Raw genomic sequence first — 15,178 nt, forward strand, 5'->3', positions numbered from 1 at the left:
TGTTTAAGTCTGTTGCTCTTTCAAAGAGCTTTAACTTTGTTCTTAAAGTTTTACAGCAGGCTCCATTTGAGCCATTGCATTCCATATATATTAATTTGTTATCTTGGAAGGTTTTGTTTCTTATTGCTATCCTTTCTGCTCGGAGAGTTTCTGAATTCTCAGCCTTGCAGTGGGATTCGCCTTATCTTCTCTTGTCAATAAGGCGGTTCTTTTGTTCTAATTAGGTTTCCTTCCTATGGTGATTCCGGACATATATGTTAATCAGAAAATTGTGATTCCTTCTCTATGTCCTCATCCTTCTCATAAAGGACGTTGTTGCTCAACTTGGATGTTGTGCGTGCTTAAAGTTTTAATTACAGGTGACTAAGGAATTTCACCAGTTTTCTGCCCTGTTTGTTTGTTTCTCTGGGAAACATAAAGGTCACAAAGCTTCTGCTTTTTCTTTTTTCTCTCTGGTTGAGAAGTTTAATTCGGTTGGCTTATGAGACTGCTGGACAGCAGCCTTCTGAGAGGATTACAGCTCATTCTACTAGGGCTGTCTCTTCTTCTTGCACTTTCAAAATGAAGCTTCTGTGGAAAAGATTGCAAGGCTGCAACTTGGGTCTTCTCTGCATACTTTTTCAAAATTTTTCAAATTTGATACTTTTGCCTCAGCTGAGGCTTCTTTTGGGAGAAAGGTTCTTCAAGCAGTATTGCCTTCGGTTTAGGTTACCTATCTTGTCCCTCCCTAATCATCTGTATCCTCTAGCTTGGGTATTGGTACCCAACAGTAATTGATGATGCCATGAACTCACCGTATCTTAGGAAAGAAAACAAAATGTATGCTTACCTGATAAATTTCTTTCCTTCCGGATATGGTGAGTCCGCCATTTTTATTAAGACGGTTCTTTTTAACTAACATCTCAAGCACCTCTACACCTTGTGTTACTCCTTTTTCTCAGTTTACCTTCGGTCGAATGACTGGGAATTGTGGGAAGGGAAGTCATACTTAACAGTCTTGACTGTGGTGCTCTTTGCCGCCTCCTGCTGGCCAGGAGTGATATTCCCAACAGTAATTGATGAGGCCGTGGACTCACCATATACAGAAAGAAAGAAATTTATCAGGTAAGCAGAAATTTAGTTTTGCTGTGCTAGCCTGCGGGGCATTGTGGACAGTGGAATTTTCCTCTGTGTCCAAGTTTCTGGTGTTTCCGTACAAGGGTGTTTGTTCCTGATCTGACAGGAATAGCTCTGCTAGTACGGGTGGAAAAGTTTTTTTTCTACCACAAGACTTAAAGGAGTTTACCCAATCCAGGATCGGTCCAGATGGGGGTTTGCATCTCTTTATCTTCAAACATGGATTCCAGATGTCCCAGATAGGCGGTGGACATAGTATCTCAGGGTTACTACATAGTAGTCATTCTTCCCTCCCTGAGACAGGTTCTACCTCTCAATTTTATCTGCAAGCCAGATAACAGTGAGACTTTTTTATAGTGCGTTTGGTACCTCTCTTCCCTGTGGAACAGAATCTAGGATTTTATGCATTCTGTTTGTGGTTCCCGAAAAAGAGGGAATTTTTCGTCCTATGGTAGAGTTAGTGTCTAAACAAGTTTCTCAGAGTTCCGTCTTTCAAGATGGAGACTATCCGCTCCATTCTTCCTTTGATGTAAGACGGTCAGTTTATGACGACCATAGACCTAAAGGAGGCGTATCTTCATGTTCCCATTCACAGGGATCATCAAAGCATATTTCTGAGATTTATTGTTCTGGACAACAATTTTCAGTTGTGGCTCTTCCGTTTTGGCCTTGCCATAGCTCCCAGAATTTTCCATGGTTCTGGGGGTTCTCTTGGCATTGAAGGAGTGGACAATTTCCTGTCTCAGGGAATGGCAGTGTTGCCCTACCTGTATGACCTATTGGTTCAGGCGTCATCTTTTCAACAAGCAAGATATCACACAGAGACCTGGTTGTCTTCTCTACGTTTCCACAGGTGGAAAGGAAATATGGAAAATATTGTCCTTGTTCCAGCTACAACATTTTAGGGACTATACTTGTTTCCCTATCAATAACATTTTTCTGATGGAGGTCAGAAGACCCAAGATCCTTTTCTCTTGTCTTCCCCTGCTGTCTACTGCTCGACCTTCAGTGGTTCAGTGTATGGAAGTAATCGGTCTGATGTTCATTTCCATGGACATCATTCCCTTTGCTCGATTCCATTTGAGAACTCAACAGTTATACATGCTCAATCAATGGAATGGGGACCATGCAGAACTGTCTCAAAGGATTTATCTAGATCAGTCGACAAGAGACTTTCTCTAGTGGTGGCTTCTCAGGAACTTCTGTCTCAGGGAACATGCTTTCAGAGATCTTCCTGGGTAATTGTGACCACGGACACCAGCCTGCTGGGCTGGGGAGCAGTCTGGGAATCATTAAAGGCTCAGGGCCTCTGGACTCGGGAACCAGGGAGGAACTCTGAGTTCCTTAGCCATGAAGGAGGTGGCTTGGATTATTCAGTGGGCGGAAGCTCACAATTTCTGTGTCTCTGCCATCCATATTCCAGGAGTGGTCAACTGGGAAGCGGATTTCAAGAGGAAGCAGATTTTCAGGATTTTTCATCCGGGGAGTGGGAACTCCATCCGGAGGTGTTTTCCAGCTTAATCCTCATCTTGGGGGTTCCGGAGTTGGATTTGATGGCGTCTTGGCAGAATGCCAAGCTTCAAGGTTCGGTTCAAGGTCAGGGGATCCACAGGCTGCTCTGATAGATGTTCTGGCGGTTCCTTGGGATTTCAGGCTGGCATACCTGTATCCTCAGTTTGCTCTCTTTCCACAAGTCATCGCTTGTATCAAACAGGTGAGAGCGTTGGTGATTCTAATAGCCCCTGCGTGAACTGGCAGGAAATGGTGTGCGAACTTAGTGGTTCTCCAGCCTTGGAGATTGCCTTTGAGGAGGGACCTTCTGATCAGGGTCCCCTCCTCCATCCATGATTCAGGCTCGCCAACCTGTTACTAGAAAGATTTACCATAAGATATGGCATAAACATTTTTATGGTGTGAATCCAGGGGCTACTATCGGAGTAGGGTCAGGATTCCTAGGATTTTGTCTTTTCTCCAGGAAGGTCTGTAGAAGGGTTTGTCATTCAGTACCCTGAAGGGTCAGTTTTCTGCATTGGCCGTTTTGTTACTCAAGCGTCTGGCGGACGGGCCAGATGTACTATCTTTTTGTCAGGCCTTGGTCAGAATCAGGCCTGTGTTTTAGTCTGTTGCTCCTCCTTGGAGCCTCATCCTTATTCTTAAAGTTTTGCAGCAGGCTCCTTTTGAGCCATTGCATTCCATAGATATTAAGTATATCTTGGAAGGTTTTGTTTCTTATTGCTATTTCTTCTGCTCAAAGAGTCTCGGAACTCTCAGCTTTGTAGTGTGATTCGCTTTATCTTATCATTCATGCCGATAAGGCGGTTCTTCGTACTAAGTTAGGCTTCCTTCCTAAAGTTGTTTTGGATAGGGTTAGGGTTGTTGTTCCTTCTCCAAGTCCTAATTCTTCTTCTCATAAGGAAGTTTGTTGCACAACTTGGATGTTGTGCGTGCTCTTAAATTCTATCTACAGGCGACTAAGGATTTTCGCCAGTCTTCTGTCCTGTTTGGTTATTTCTCTGAGAAACATTAAGGTCAGAAAGCTACTGCTACTTCTCTTACTCTCTGATTGAGAAGTATAATTTGTTTGACTTATGATACTGCTGTCAGTAGCCTTCTGAGAGTTTTATAGCTCATTCCATGAGGGCTGCCTCCTCTGCTTGGGCTTTTAAAGATGAAGCTTTTGTGGAACAAATTTGCAAGGTTGCAACTTGGTCTTCCTTAAATGCTTTTTCCAAATTTTATTAATTTGATACTTTTGTCTCGGCTGAGGCTTTTTTTTGGGAGAAAGGTTCTTCAAGCAGTGGTGCCTTCTGTTTGTTACTTGTCTTGTCCCTCCCTGATCATCTGTGTCCTCTAGCTTGGGTATTGATTCCCAACAGTAATTGATGATGCAGTGGACTCACTATATCTTAGGAAAGCAAACAAAATTTATGCTTACCTGATACATTTCTTTTTTTCCGGATATTGTGTGTCCACGGCCCCACCCTATATTTTAAGACAGTTATTTTTTTTTACTAAACCTCAGGCACCTCTACACCTTGTGTTACTCCTTTTTCTCCATTTTCCTTCGGTCGAATGACTGGGGAATGTGGGAAGGGAAGTGATACTAAACAGCTTGGCTGTGGTGCTCTTTGCCTCTTCCTGCTGGCCAGGAGTGATATTCCCAACAGTAATTGATTATGCCGTGGACTCACCATATCCAGAAAGAAAGAAATTTATCAGGTAAGCATAAATTTAGTTTTTTGATCATTTTGGTTATTATTTTTTGTAAGCCTAGTGTTTTTTATTTTTCGTAATTTAGTGTATTATTTTTTGTAATTTTAGATTTTTAAATTAGGTTTTTTTAAATTTTAAATTTAGATTTTTTAATTGGTAGTTTTTTATTTTATTAGAATAATTGTTAGGTTAATTTATACTTTAGACTTAGGGTTTTTTATTTCACAGGTAAGTTTTTATTTATTTAAATATAGTTATATTGTAATTTTAATTTAAAGTGGGGGGTGTTGGGTTTAGGGGTTAATAGTTTAATTTAGTGTTTTGCGTTGTGGAGGGCCGGAGGTTTAGGGGTTAATAGGTTTATTTATTTGCAGAGATGTGGGAGGCCTGAGGTTTAGGGGTTAATAACTTTATTATAGTTTTGGGGAGCGGCGGAATAGGGGTTAATATCTTTATTATAGTGGCAGCGATGTTGGGGATCGGCGGAATAGGGGTTAATAGCTTTATTTAGGTTTCGGCGGCGGCAGATTAGGGGTGTTTAGACTTGGGGTTTATGTTAGGGTGTTAGGTTTAAACGTAACTTTTTTTCCCCATTGACATCAATGGGGTTGCGTTATGGAGAATCTCCATTCCACGATTGCAGGTGTTAGATTTTTTTTTTTCCCCTAACACTCTCTCCTCATTGATGTCTATGGGGGAAAACGTGCACGAGCATGTCAAAGCAGCCCTTGGATTTTGTGCGATATGGAGCTTAACACCACAATATCGCACGCACAAGGAGGCTTTTCAGTAACTCGTAATGGCAGCGCTATGGAGGGTGAAATAACACAACTTTTTTGGCGTTAGTTTTGCACCCTGTCTAGCGCAAAACTCCTAATCTAGGCGATTGACTTTTCTTTGTTCAAAACACTCCTGTGACGTTTCGGGGTTGTTTGCCGCAAAATCCAGTGAGTGTCCCATTTATGACTATTGTTGGATATTTTTTGGATGGATGGAGATATATATATATATATATATATATATATATATATATATATATATATATATATATATATATATAAAATTCATTAAAATTATGGGGGGAGATAAAAAACTGAAATTAAAATCCTCCATGTCTCATGGAGGATTTTAATTTCAGTTTTTTAATCTCCCCCATAATTTTAATGAATTTTGGTTTAACCATGAAAATAGCTTTACCAATGCAGCAACCAGAAATCTATCTCCTACTGATGAGTTCCAAAAAGAACGAAACAGGCTTGTCTAGTGAGTGATTTCTGATTTGCTGTCATAATCCTGTTAAAAGGATCACTGTGTCAAAACAGTATTTTTGAAGCAAAAAAACTGAGAATTTGCATATCTAATTTGCATATCTTACCCACAATTCTCTTGTACATTGGTAACATTGTATATTAAGAATTTCTGGGGAAAAGCGAGCGGGGATACTTGCCTAGATGTGCTAATTTCCTATGCAAATATTTACATTGATTTTATATATATATATATATATATATATATATATATATATATATATATATATATATATATATATATATAGTTAGAAATGGAAATGCAAAACACTGTTAAATTCCACATAGCCATTGGCTGCACACTCTAGTGACCTATTTATAACTGTCCCTAATTGGGCACAGCAGAGAAGGTAACCTAAGTTACAACATGGCAGCCCCCATTGTTTTTTAGACACTAAAACTTTATACTTATTTTGTCAATATTTAAACAACTAATGAAACTTTAAAAAAGAAATCTACATGTTATTCTCAGACTAATCTTTTCTTTGAATGCATCATTTTATCTAACATTTATTTAGTGTTTAATGTCCCTTTAAGCAGGGCTAAAGAATGCCAATAAAAGATCTGATGGCCCTTAGCCATCCATTCTAGAAGTTTCTTGGCTCATTTTTATTCATCAAATGGCATATAGTAGATTCTTTTTTTCAAATGGTCTTTTTCCCCTCTGTCTTCCCTTTTAAAGTTTTAACAGGAGAAAGTGGAAGTAGTGGCAGTTTTCTCATAGTGGCTGAGGTATCCTGATGAGAATCATGGTTTTACATCCAGTCCTACTGATACATGAGCTGCTCTTTCATCCAACTCAACAGGACCTTCATCCAACCTCATTTAGGCTAAACTGTTTGTAAAACGTGGCAATTTCTGATTGAGTAGCAGATGCACTTTTGGAAGCTTGAAGTGTTTCTCCGGAAATATTTTCAAGTTTGGAATTACTTCTCTGCACGGATGTAGTTGCATTAGAGTTGTTTAGATTACATAGATGTAATTTATATTCTTCAATGTTTGCATGACAAATTGATGAAGGGCTGCAGTCCCAGTCCTCTGAAGTTTTAGATCACTGCCTTTTCAGCCATTTATTGCTTCTTTCTATTCCACATAAACCTATGAATCTAAATTAAAGGAATATATAACCCTTATTTCTCCTACATTGGTGTATCCGGTCCACGGCTTCATCCTTACTTGTGGGATATTCTCAATCCCTACAGGAAGTGGCAAAGAGAGCACACAGCAGAGCTGTCCATATAGCTCCCCTCAGGCTCCGCCCTCCCAGTCATTCTCTTTGCCGCTCTAACTAGTAGCATCTCCACGGGGGTGGTAAAGAGTATGTGGTGTTAGTTGTAGTTTTTATTTCTTCTATCAAGAGTTTGTTATTTTAAAATAGTGCCGGCTTGTACTATTTACTCTGAAGCAGAAAGTGATGAAGATTTCTGCTGAGAGGAATATGATTTTAGCACCAGTAGCTAAAATCCATTGCTGTTCCCACGCAGGACTGTTGAATACTAGAGAACTTCAGTTGGGGGGAACAGTTTGCAGGCTTAACTGCTTCAGGTATGATCAGTCATTTTTCTAACAAGACCAAGTAATGCTAGAAGACTGTCAGAAATCCCCTCAGGGATAGGTAAGCCATTTTTCTCAGACTCTGTATAAAATGATGGCTTAAATTAAGGGCTCAATGCTGGTTGACACTATTGTGGGCTTAATCGATTGCTTATTAGCATGTTTCAGTATGAATAAGGTGTTTTTTGAGACTTTTAAAACACTTATGGGGTTTAATATTGCGCCTGGCACTTAATTAGACACCTAATCTAGTCTAAAAGGCCCCACCACTCTGGAATGAAGAGGGAGGAGGCCTCATTTTCGCGCCTCAATTGCGCAGTTGTTTTGGCTAGACAGTTCATGCAGCTTCACGTGGGGAGTCCAGAGACATCAGAAAGGACTTCAGAGAGGCTTATTTCCTACTCAAATTATCCCTAAGGAAGGTAAAAGCCACAGTAGAGGCTGTGGCATTGTGCTGTAGTGTTTTTAACCGGTTAACTGCTGTTCTTAGCTCCGGTTTGGGCATTAAGGGGTTAATTGGTCTGAAAAATTGTGTGCAATCTCTTCAAAGCATTAAGACACTGTGGTGAAAATTTCATTAAAATCTGATGTTTATTTGATGGTTTTTTGATGTTTCAGTAATAAAGTGTGCACTTTTATTATTTAAAGACACAGTAACGTTTTTGTCAAAATTATTTTTTATGGCATTGAAGTTCTGTCTAAGTCTGTCAAACATGTCTGACCCTTCAGATAGCCTTTGTTCTGTATGTTTAAAGGCCAAGGCGGTTCCCCCATTAAATTTATGTGTGAAGTGTGCCATAGCGTCCAAACCGCTTAAGGACCGTACAGTCACGCTTAAAGATGCAGCCCAAGATGATTCTTTAGCTGAAGGTAGTGAGGATAGTCCGCTATCCTCTCCTTCTGTGTCAACACCAGCTATGCCCGCGCAAGCGATGCCCAGTACATCTAGCGCACCAATTGCTATTACTTTGCAACAGTTAGCAGCAGTAATGGATAATTCTCTCGCAGCATTTTTATCCAAACTGCCAGCTTTTCCAAGGAAGCGTGATAGCTCAGTTTTAAATGCAGAAGATGAGCAAGCAGACGCAGCGGATAATTTATCTGTAGTGCCCTCACATCAATCTGACTTGGCGGTGAGGGAGGGCCCGTCTGAGGGAGAAATTTCTGACACAGGAAAAGTTTCTCAGCAGGCAGAGCCAGATACCATAGCATTTAAATTTAAGTTAGAACACCTCCGCGCCCTGCTTAAGGAGGTCCTAGCTACACTTGATGATTGTGACCCTTTGGTGGTCCCAGAAAAATTGGGTAAAATGGACAAATTCTTAGAGGTCCCAGTACACACTGATGCGTTTCTGATACCTAAGAGGGTGGCGGATATTGTGACTAGGGAGTGGGAGAGACCAGGTGTACCTTTTGTTCCCCCCCCTATATTTAAGAAAATGTTCCCCATTGTTGACCCCAGAAGGGACGCGTGGCAGACGGTCCCTAAGGTAGAGGGGGCAGTTTCAACACTAGCTAAGCGCACGACTATACCAATAGAAGATAGTTGCGCTTTCAAAGATCCTATGGATAAAAAATTAGAAGGTTTACTTAAGAAAATTTTTGTTCAACAAGGTTTTCTTCTTCAACCAATTTCTTGCATTATTCCTGTAACCACTGCAGCGTCTTTTTGGTTTGAGGAACTAGAAAACTCGCTCCAGAAGGAGACTTCTTATGATGAAGTCATGGACAGAATTCACGCCCTGAAGTTGGCTAATTCCTTCATTACAGATGCCGCTTTTCAGTTAGCTAAATTAGCGGCGAAAAATTCTAGTTTTGCAATCGTGGCGCGCAGAGCGCTTTGGCTAAAATCTTGGTCGGCGGATGTGTCGTCCAAAACAAAATTGCTTAATATTCCTTTCAAGGGTAAGACCCTATTCGGGCCAGAGTTGAAAGAAATTATTTCAGATATCACTGGGGGAAAGGGCCATGCCCTTCAACAAGATAGACCTTTCAAAGCTAAGAATAAGTCTAATTTTCGTTCCTTTCGCAATTTCAGGAACGGACCTGCTTCTACCTCTACAGCCACTAGGCAAGAAGGTAACGCATCCCAGCCCAAACCAGCATGGAAACCATTGCAAGGCTGGAACAAAGGTAAACAGGCCAAGAAGCCTGCTGCTACTACCAAGACATCATGAAAGGTTAGCCCCCGATCCGGGACCGGATCTAGTAGGGGGCAGACTTTCTCTCTTTGCTCAGGCTTGAGAAAGAGATGTTCCGGACCCCTGGGCGCTAGAAATTGTTTCTCAGGGGTATCTTCTGGAATTCAAGGACCTTCCTCCAAAGGGAAGGTTCCACATGTCTCGCTTATCTTTAGACCAGATAAAGAGACAGGCATTCTTACGTTGCGTAGAAGACCTTCTAAAAATGGGAGTGATGCACCCAGTTCCAACAGCAGAACTAGGACTGCGTTTTTACTCAAACCTGTTTGTAGTTCCCAAAAAGGAAGGAACTTTCAGGCCAATCCTGGATTTAAAAATCCTAAACAAATTCCTCAGAGTTCCATCATTCAAAATGGAAACCATTCGGACAATTTTACCAATGATCCAGGAGGGTCAATATATGACTACCGTGGACTTAAAGGATGTGTACCTGCATATTCCTATCCACAAAGATCACCATCAGTTCCTGAAGTTCGTTTTTTTTTGACAAGCATTACCAATTTGTGGCCCTTCCCTTCGGATTGGCCACTGCTCCCAGAATTTTCACAAAGGTGCTAGGGTCCCTTCTAGCGGTACTAAGACCAAGGGGCATTGCAGTAGCACCTTACCTAGACGACATCTTAATACAAGCGTCGTCCTTTCACAAAGCAAAGGCTCATACGGACATTGTTCTAGCCTTTCTAAGGTCTCACGAGTGGAAGGTGAACATAGAAAAGAGTTCTCTGTCCCCGTTCACAAGGGTTCCCTTCCTGGGAACAATAATAGACTCGGTAGAAATGAAGATCTTTCTGACGGAAGTCAGGAAGTTAAAACTTTTGAACACTTGTCGAGTTCTTCATGCCATTCCTCAACCCTCCGTAGCTCAGTGCATGGAGGTGATAGGACTCATGGTTGCGGCAATGGACGTGGTTCCCTTTGCTCGAATTCATTTAAGACCACTGCAACTGTGCATGCTCAAACAGTGGAATGGGGATTATGCAGATTTGTCTCCCCAGATACAAATAGACCAGAAAACCAGAGACTCACTCCTCTGGTGGTTGTCTCAGGATCACCTATCTCAGGGAATGAGTTTCCGCAGACCGGAGTGGATCATTGTCACGACCGACGCCAGTCTCTTAGGCTGGGGTGCGGTCTGGGAGTCTCTGAAAGCTCAGGGTCTATGGTCTCGGGAAGAATCTCTGCTCCCGATAAACATTTTGGAATTGAGAGCGATATTCAATGCGCTCCAGGCATGGCCTCAACTAGCGGAGGCCAAATTCATTAAGATTTCAGTCGGACAACATGACGACTGTAGCGTACATCAATCATCAGGGAGGAACAAAAAGTTCCCTGGCGATGAGGGAGGTATCCAAGATCATCAAATGGGCAGAGGATCACTCCTGCCATCTTTCAGCAATTCACATCCCAGGAGTGGACAACTGGGAAGCGGATTATCTGAGTCGTCAGACTTTCCATCCGGGGGAGTGGGAACTTCACCCGGAGGTTTTTGCCCAGTTAATTCAACTATGGGGCCTGCCAGATCTGGATCTGATGGCGTCACGTCAGAACTCCAAAGTTCCACGTTACAGGTCCAGGGATCCCAAGGCGACATTGGTAGATGCCTTAGTGGTGCCTTGGTCGTTCAATCTAGCTTATGTCTTTCCACCGTTTCCTCTTCTCCCCCGGCTAGTAGCCAGGATCAAACAGGAGAAGACTTCTGTAATTCTGATAGCTCCTGCGTGGCCACGTAGGACTTGGTATGCAGACCTGGTGAATATGTCATTGGTTCCACCATGGAAGCTACCTTTGAGACAGGACCTTCTAATCCAAGGTCCATTCACACATCCAAACCTAGTTTCTCTGCAACTGACTGCTTGGAGATTGAACGCTTAATTCTAGCTAAGCGTGGGTTCTCTGAATCAGTTATAGATACTCTGATCCAGGCCAGAAAGCCTGTCACCAGGAAAATTTACCATAAGATATGGCGGAAATATCTTTGTTGGTGTAAATCCAAGGGTTACTCGTGGAGTAAGATTAGGATTCCGAGGATATTGTCTTTTCTCCAAGAAGGATTGGAGAAAGGATTGTCAGCTAGTTCCTTAAAGGGACAGATATCTTCTCTGTCCTGTTACACAAGCGTCTGGCAGCAGTACCAGACGTTCAGGCGTTTGCACAGGCTCTAGTTAGAATCAAGCCTGTCTATAAATCTGTGGCTCCTCCATGGAGTCTAAATTTAGTTCTTTCAGTTCTTCAAGGGGTTCCGTTTGAACCTTTACATTCCATAGATATTAAGTTGTTATCTTGGAAAGTTTTGTTTTTGGTAGCTATTTCTTCTGCTCGAAGAGTTTCAGAATTGTCTGCTTTGCAGTGTAATTCACCTTATCTGGTGTTCCATGCAGATAAGGTTGTTTTGCGTACCAAACCTGGTTTTCTTCCAAAAGTGGTTTCTAATAAGAATATTAACCAGGAAATCATTGTTCCTTCTCTGTGCCCTAATCCAGCTTCTAAGAAGGAACGACTGTTACACAATCTTGATGTGGTTCGTGCTTTAAAATTCTATTTACAAGCAACTAAAGATTTCAGACAAACATCCTCCTTGTTTGTTGTCTATTCTGGTAAGAGGAGAGGTCAGAAAGCGACTGCTACCTCTCTTTCCTTCTGGCTGAAAAGCATCATCAGATTGGCTTATGAGACTGCTGGACAGCAGCCTCCTGAACGAATTACAGCTCATTCCACCAGAGCTGTGGTTTCCACATGGGCTTTCAAGAATGAGGCTTCTGTTGAACAGATTTGTAAGGCAGCGACTTGGTCTTCACTGCATACATTCACCAAATTTTACAAATTCGATACTTTTGCTTCTTCGGAGGCTATTTTTGGGAGGTTTTACAAGCAGTGGTGCCTTCCGTTTAGGTTACCTGACTTGTTCCCTCCCTTCATCTGTGTCCTTAAGCTTTGGTATTGGTTCCCACAAGTAAGGATGAAGCCATGGACCGGATACACCAATGTAGGAGAAAACAGAATTTATGTTTACCTGATAAATTTCTTTCTCCTACGGTGTATCCGGTCCACGGCCCACCCTGGCATTTTGGTCAGGTTTAAATTTATTTTTGTAAACTACAGTCACCACTGCACCCTATGGTTCTCCTTTTTCTCCTAACCGTCGGTCGAATGACTGGGGGGCGGAGCCTGAGGGGAGCTATATGGACAGCTCTGCTGTGTGCTCTCTTTGCCACTTCCTGTAGGGATTGAGAATATCCCACAAGTAAGGATGAAGCCGTGGACCGGATACACCGTAGGAGAAAGAAATTTATCAGGTAAACATAAATTCTGTTTTAGTTGTTCAAATTAGCAAATAACACCTATTAGCTAATTTTTATACTTTATGTGAAATTTGCAATCGAAAATAGAAATTCTATTAAACCCTTCTTTTAGATCATTATGCAGCCGAATTACCGAGTTCTACTTAGGTAGGACAATGATTGAGTCCCGCATGCGCATTTGCACATTTCAAACTTCTCTCCTGCAGTGTAAATCACTGCGTCAACATCTTGCAGGATGCCGAGATTGAGGAGAAGCATTGATGTAAATATTCTAATTAGCGGATCAGTGCTGCAGCACCATTGGAGGAAGCAATAGAATAATTATCTCTAAATCCATCACATTGTGGTACATATCGTCATATGCACTTGTGAAAAGTTTTACTGGCCATCAAAAATTGCAAAAGTGAGCATCCAGGTACGCAACACCTCCTGAATGCAGGGCACATTTAAAGGGATAGTCGAGTCAAATTTAAACTTTCGTGATTCCGATAGAGCATGCAATTTTCGGCAACTTTCTAATTTACTCCTAGTATTAATTTTTCTTCATTCTCTTGGTATTTTTATTTGAAAAAGCAAGAATGTAACCTTAGGCGCCAGCCCATTTTTGGTTCATCACCTGGGTAGCGCTTGCTGATTGGTGGCTACAATTAGACACCAATCAGCAAGCGCTACCCAGGTGCTGAACCAAAAATAGGCCTTTTCCTAAGCTTACATTCTTGCTTTTTCAAATAAAGATACCAAGACAACAAAGAAAATTGATAATAGGAGTAAATTAGAAAGTTGCTTTAAATGGCCTGCTCTGTCTGAATCATGAAAGTTTAATTTTGACTATCCCTTTAATCTCTGATGTATGTTGCATGCCTGTATATCAAGACCACCAACAGATGGTAATATGATGACACTTTACTAATAAGTAGAGAAGTAGAGTGGGTTTATAATTTTGTCATACTATTTTTTTCAGGATGATAAAACTATGGAGGAAGGTTTTATCAGTCTAATGCTTTGACTATTTTTGGAGAAACCATCAGGGACTTTCTACCCTCTCCTCTAAACAAACATTTGGGCTGTCCTCAATGCAGTTAGGCTCTGTGCTTACTTTTAGTGCAATTAACGGTGTAGCAGGAGCGATAAATTGCACTGCACTCGTAATCTGGCCGATTGTACTTTAGCTATATGAAATAAACATGTTAAAATGTATGCGTTTCGCATATTTTATTACTAAGTTTCTGCTTACAGTAATTTTATAAATGTATTTCTTAAAGGGCGATCAACGAAGGATTTTTTTTTTTAATAAAAAAAAATAAAAAAAGCATTTTAATATAAAAATAAAATGAACTTCCTAAAAATTGGGCTTTTTTTCCTGTTCCTATGATGATGTGTCTCACTGTCCACTAATAGAACTGTGGGAGTCTCCCTTATCAGCCAGTGAGCTTCTGTTCCACACTCTGTGTATGTATGGCCTACTTTCTGTTAGGTTTAGTTCACTGGTTTTCAAACCTGTCCTCAGGCCTCCCCAACAGGCCAGGTTTTCAGGATTTTGGATGAGAGCAGATAAAATAATTATGTTTACTAACCAGCTGATTATTTCACCACTTCTCCAGTTCAGATATCATCAAATTGTGGCCTGTTGGTGAGGTCTAAGGACAAGTTTGAAAAAAATATAGTTTAACACATACACATTGTCCTTTCCTATACATGATAGAAATGTGTTCAATTGTAAGACATTGAACTCAAAATGTTGTTCCCCATAAAATGTTTAATTATGCATAAAACTTTGCAATATGCTTTCATCATTTTGCCTGCCTATTTTACATTGCAGAGAGCCTGTGTACATTCTGTGGAAAGCAGAGCTCTAGCCCTCTTAAATGATGTGCAGTGATTAGTTTATATGCGTAGTAGCTACTTTATATTTGTCCCTGGTGATCCACAGTGTAGGAAGCAAGAGAAACCACAGTCAAGATGCTTTTCAAGGAGTGTATCCTGGGCATGTAAAACAATTCATATTTATCTAAAAAAATTATAGTTTTTAATGTATTTAAAGCTATTATTTTGCATACAAATCTTTTGCAATGTAGTAAATCAATTCTGGTGTATAAATAACAAAATATCTTTAAGGTCCATTTTCTCAGTGCACAGCAACAGGAGACAGGTTTTGATTATTTGTGTGAAATTAAATTTGAGTAGCTGATTAATCACTGTATTCAAGCAAGGAATATAGAGAAATCCTTTCCTGTTTATGTGACTTCAGGATGTAGGTTGAGGGAAACTTCTCAAGGGCATTAAGATAAACATCCCCTGTGGATAAAATGTTTTAACACACTTTTGCATCATCTTGCCAATTCTCTTCAAGCTGTTACTTATTTTGACTGACATTTGCTGGCTATAAAGGGAAATACACAATGGGGTCAATAATTGTATTATATTTTATTTTTTCAGAAAATTGTTGTTATAAAGTGTCATATTTTTGTCTTAAGAAGTGCACCTTTAT

General features: G+C 40.8%; 1 protein-coding gene across 2 annotated transcripts in view; it reads left to right on the plus strand.

Annotated features, from left to right (window-relative positions):
* WASL (WASP like actin nucleation promoting factor) overlaps nucleotides 1-15,178 on the plus strand; it is a 503,517-nt gene that overhangs the window by 274,324 nt on the left and 214,015 nt on the right. The gene's annotated exons all lie outside the window — the stretch shown is intronic.

Source organism: Bombina bombina, chromosome 6, assembly GCF_027579735.1.
Source record: "Bombina bombina isolate aBomBom1 chromosome 6, aBomBom1.pri, whole genome shotgun sequence".
Classification (NCBI taxonomy): Eukaryota; Metazoa; Chordata; class Amphibia; order Anura; family Bombinatoridae; genus Bombina; species Bombina bombina.